The sequence below is a fragment of the Malaya genurostris genome, chromosome 3 (genome assembly GCF_030247185.1).
Source record: "Malaya genurostris strain Urasoe2022 chromosome 3, Malgen_1.1, whole genome shotgun sequence".
Classification (NCBI taxonomy): Eukaryota; Metazoa; Arthropoda; class Insecta; order Diptera; family Culicidae; genus Malaya; species Malaya genurostris.
In genome coordinates, this window is record NC_080572.1 from 7,459,254 (window position 1) to 7,465,386 (window position 6,133).

The following is a 6,133-nucleotide window of genomic DNA, read 5'->3' on the forward strand; positions in this document are numbered from 1 at the left end:
ATAAGTGGAACTGAGTTTGGAAAATTCGGCTAAGTAATTTGGATTCAAACGAAATTTTGTCCTAAGATTGATGATTATGTTCCGTTCATACATTGCAAAGTTCCAACAAACATTTTTCTTCTCATAATTGTTTTTATCCCTTTATCGAAAACTAAGCCGAGTGTCTTATACCATTCGACTCAGTTCATTGAGATCACAAAATGTCTGTATGTATATGCACCAAACATAGGAAAAATATAGTTTCTCAGAGATGGCTGAACCGATATTCACCAACTTAGAGTCAAATGAAACGTCTTATGGCCTCATACAATTTTCTTGAATTTCATTTGGATCCAACTTCCGGTTCCGGAATTACAAGGAAATATTTGCAAATTTATGAAAAAAGACTCACATAATTTTCTCGGAAATTTCTTAACCGATTATCACAAACTAAGAAGCAAATAAAAGGTCTTGAAATTAAAGTCCCCGAAAATTTAATCCAGATCCGAAATCCGGTTGCGGTATTACAGTGCGATTAATGAAAATTTTCAATTTCATGAGTATTTTTTCACAAGCAATGGAGAAACGAGGTGCATATTTTCGTAAAACTTACTGCTAAATTCATCTAGTTGGCAAGATCTTGTTAGTTAGTGTATATATAAGTAGATACTTATATATGGGGCATTCCACGCAAAATCAGCCACCCAAAAATTTTTTTCATCCAACTATTTTTTTCGGTCAAGAACTCAAAAATATTCGACACGTATTTTTTTATTTCAATATGGTACGTGAAATTTTCGAGATATGATTTTTTGAAATTTCGCGTTTTCAAAAAAAAAGCCTTTTCTCAACAGCCTATACTGTAAAATCCAATAAAGGTACAAAAATTCGTCCAAGACATGAAATGTGCGTCTTTTCCTTAGCTTTCAAATAAGTGATTCCATAAAACAACATTTAAAGTTAATATAATGAAAAAAGTTAATAATTAATAGACAAATAAAAAATTTCAAACTTGAGCCTAATTTTTTTCTTTTTTTTTGTTGAAAAAAAAGCCTTAGGGTGAAAAGATCAATACTTTCGAAACAGTGAATTTTTCAATTACAACCGCACGCGCGGAGCCGGTATTACAGTGCGATTAGTGAAAATATTCAATTTATTGAGTATTTTTTCACAAGCGATGGCGACACGAGGTGCACATTTTTATAACTTTAACTGTTAAATTTATCTAGTTGGCAGATCTTGTTAGTTAGTGAATATATAAAACTACTTTTGGACTACTTCACTTCCGAAAGCACCGATAATAGTAAAGAAAATCTCTAAACACGGAACTCACTTCGATTTCTCAGCAACGGCTAAGTCGATTTTCACGAATCATGATTCAAATTGAAGCTCTCATTGCCTTTAAATATACTGTGCAATTTCATTCTGATCCGACTTCCGGTTCCGAAATTAAAGAACGATGATTGTCAAAACATTCAAATCGTCACTCAAAATGACGAATTGATGATGCAAAACTGATACGCGTCGGTACGTGCGGCTTTGCTCCGTTCGCAGCGTGCTTTGTTTAATTTCGTATTCCGTGCAGGCTTGCCACATTAAAAATTATATTTTTCAGGTGAAAAAATTTTTTTTATTCTTTTATTCAATTTGTAGTTGTTAGTGTTATTACAAGATCATGATAACGAATGCTTTTCTATAAAAATTCACTTATTTCCTTTCTCAGATAGAAAGTGCATGCAATCACTTGAAAAATTGACTAGTGAAAATTGGCCCAGAGGACTAAGAGCATGTTCAGAAGTGTTCCAGTTCTAGATGCATAATTTATGTCAGTTTTAAAATTTGAATCTGAAAATTATAACAAGAAAAACTGGCGTTTTACTCGTGTTTCATATTGGTCGAATAAATAAAAACTAAAATGGCTGGCCTGTGATACGTTTGATTCAGTTTTAGTTCTATTATAGATTGCCCATATAAAACTTCCAGCTGCTGAATTTCTCTAAGTGTTCTATATCATTCGACACAGTTCATCGAGCTGAGCAATGTATGTGTCTGTGCGTGTATGCGTGTGTATGTGTCAAATAATGTCGCTCATAAAAATTGAAAAATCTCGTAGCCCCATAGGTTGCTATTGAATTTTACATCGTCATTTAAAGCGACGATTCAAAAAGGATAAAATTCTTCTAGATTTGGCTCAAAACTGAGTCAATTTGTAGGGTATATTAGTTACTTATCAAACCAACCGACTTCAGCTATACTGGTTATAAGTTTCCGGTTCCAGAAGTATCGGAAATAGTGGTCAAAAAGTTTTAAACTCGAGACTCACTCAATTTTCTCAGAGATGATTTAATTGACTTCCACAAACAGGCTCAAATAAAAGTTCCTATAGTCTCATAGTAATTTCATTAGGGTCCGAACTATAGAGTAAATTGTGTTTAATTATTTAGTGCGACGATGCAAAATAAAGAAAAAATCTTATCAACTTGACATAACTGTTTACAAATTGAAAAGGTTATGTTAGTTTATACCCAAAGAAAGTTTCTTATTTTATTCAAGATTGCAAAAAATTCTTCACAGAATCTTCTAGTGATGTTTTTGAAAATATGAGTAATATGAGAAAGGCATCATTTCACCACTAGATGGATTAAAACAGCTTTTTGAAATCTTTCAATGTTTACTTATATTAAAATTTTCAATATTCCCCACAAATTCAATAGTTTCCGAAAGTTTCGAGAACCACTCGGTGTTCATTGAAATATTTCAAATCCCACTAAAGTTGTTAGGTATATCGAAGTTCTCCAAAGCAATCCAGTTTGCTGTACTTCTTTAAAGTTTTACTATTTATTTATTGTTTACTAGGCTTACACTACAGAGTTGAAACATGTTTTAATAATTACCTACGTGAAACACGTTTTAAGGTAATAGAGTGAACATAGTATAATTTTTAAACCTACAATATTTGGATATATCTTGAAGCAATTTGAAGTTCAAAATGCAGGAAACATGGCCATTTCCAAATAAATCGTTACCAAAGTATTTCAACTACAATCCCTAGAGGCGCTTCTATATGACCCAAATTGCATTATCATTTAGAGTGAGCGTTTGCTGTAGTTTTTGTAAAATTTTTCGGTTACCTAACAAGAAGTGATATTGCTACGAATCTTGTAACCTTTTACTCCGGAAAGTATGATTAAAAATTATTTAATCCTACAATTTAATTTAAGGATCATCCGTTGTGCACTTAACCATATCGGAGACAAAACCGATTTGGCTTCCTCGTATGTCTCGTGCGTAGATGTGTAAAGGAGCGTTTACACGAGACAATATAATTGCATTAAAATGTTTTGTGAATACCGATGCAAAACATCCCGTTCTAAAGACTCGGTAGCTTTCATCCGTAAGGAATATTTGAAATTTTGACAGCGCACAACAAAACAGCGGATGATTACAAGATTTAGAATATAGTCCCTTTAGTATTACTACAGTCCCATTCTACTCAAAAAATTATAAATATATATCCGACGACAGTTTGTCCGTTGTTGGTCAATTCGAAAGACACCTAACAACTTATTCATGTGTAGGAGAGTAAATTCTTTTCTTTTACCAAAGAAAAAAACCTTGCACTGGATGAACCGGTTGTGTGGAGCTGTTGCGGAACGAAAACGAACACAAGGCTGGTTTTGTCAGGTCCGGTTCAGCGAGTCTTCGATATTCTGCACAACCGGTGTAATAATCATAAAAATGGTGTTTTTATCTGCACAGAACTATCCTCCACGCCACGGACTCAAATTTCGGACGATCTAGGCGGATGAAACGGGGTAACATTGCTTCCACATGTTCACTTGCCTAGAATCTGTGCAAAGAAGCGGCCAGAACATCATTTCTATCGTAACTAGCTACATACATTGTTTCGATGGAGCCGCGATGTGAAATCAGCGTTTCGACAATTTTATTTAGGTCGTAATCGAAAACGACAATAAACCAGTTAACGACAAATTGACTTGGATTCGTTCAAGCGTTCTTGTCTTAATTGGCCGACGATTGAGCGTTATTAGTGCGAGGAACTATAAAACGAGCTAATGATGATTTTGTTGATGTCGATGGACTGCAAGAACGTCTCGGCTGATTGTTTCAGATAGAAGTATCCTATATCCATCCATATTCAGTGGCTATTTTTGATTTTTCACGATAATCAATTAGTCAGAACATGCAGGCTTTTTTACCCAATTAGTTACAATTGCGCCGTATCAGTATTTAGGCAGCCGATACGTAATAAATACGAGCCGGTTCGCATCTCGCGTTTCAACAATACAACAATTCATTATTGCCAATATTCAGTATTGTCAATCTCCCATCATGTTTAGTATGCGAATTTGATATCAATTCGATATCTACTTTTCCTCGAAAATTCTACTCTGCACACTATTTTTCTATACTAAAACTTTCCACGCGGATCTTCGTGCTATATAAGAAATCGATTGAATTGTAATTATTTCACAAATTCACGGAAAAAGGTTATAGTACCGATAGTCATCGCATTAGAGTTATTTGCGCATTACTTGATTTACCACCAACAAAATAATATCGAATACAATGTCTTCGCTTTGGCTCTGAGAAGCAATACCACAGAGAAAATAGTTCTACAATTGTGCGTTACTGCTGTTTAGCAACGTAAAAACTCGAAGTGAATGCTCCTATTATCATCTTACCCTTAGAGTCTATGGATCGAGCAGAGTGTGTGTGCACTTTTCGAAGATATTTTTTTAGTCTAGGCCCGTTTGAAAGCTATTGTTAGGCCATTGATCAAGTTCGAATATCAAATGACTGTGACTTCATGTTCCGGAGATGGTTTAAGTGACGAAACCGAAAAACGCGTTTAAGTTTAAGCACCTCGCAAATCGTGCAAAATGGGTTAGGGGTGCTGCCCAGCGATTAAAGCTTGAAAATTTTCGATCTTGAAACAGCACCACAGGAGGCAGTACATGAAATTTCCGAAATCGGAAATTTTTTTCGATACCAAAAATCTTAAAATTGCATGAAACGTCGAGATTTAGTGTTATCTAAAAAAAAAATTGTCATGGCCGAATGTCATATACCAATCGATTCAGCTCGAGGAACTAAGCAAATGTCCGTGTGTGTGTGTGTGTGTGTGTGTGTGTGTGTGTGTGTGTGTGTGTGTGTGTGTGTGTGTGTGTGTGTGTGTGTTGTCAACTAAGAGGTCGAGATTTAGGTCAAATTTTTTTTAATTTTTTTGACAATATCTGTCACAACTAACCTTGAAAACAGATAATGTTTTTAGACTTAGATTTCGAACGGTAATAGCAATCCAACAAGCCATAGATTGTCAAAATCCGTCCATTTTTAACGGAGATATCGAAATTTTTGTGTAAACTGCTTTTTATTCTTATTCCAGTAGTAGAACTTTTACGCTTTTGATGATAAAGCGCTGTTTCGGAGTCAAATGAAACACGATTTTTATACTGCTACATACAATTGTTTCTAAGTACCAAAAATACTGTATACAGCATCTTTATTCATGGCATTTTGCCTCGGGCCGATTTTAGCACGGTTCGTTTTGGCAACATAATCGTTCGAGTATGACATGTAAACTAGATGATGGCAGCATTTTCAAGTTGAAAGTAATATCATAATTATTTTGATTTAAATTACTTACAGCAATAAATGCTAGAAGAACATAGCTCCCATATACCATTCGACTCAGTTCGTCGAGATCAGCAAATGCGTGTGTGACAAATAATTTCACTCAATTTTCTCGGAGATGGCTAAACCGTTTTTCTACAAACTCAGATTCATATGAAAAGTAGTATTCTCCTAAACAAGGTTCCTGAAAATTCTGGGGGATTTAAATTCGCACGGTATTATGTGGGGTTCCGTTTACAATGATAGCAGATCATCTTTAATACAAAACATTTGTGACAATTTTAGCATGACGGTATTAAATATGGGTAGCATGACACGGATCCCAAGACCTCCGGCACGCCCAAGTGCATTAGATCTATCTCTTTGCTCAACATCAATTCGACTAGATTGCACCTGGAAAATACTGCCTGATTTACACGGTAGCGATCATTTACCAATCATCATCTCAATTAGCAGTAGCAATTGCATTGCTACTTCCGCTAGTATTCCATATGAT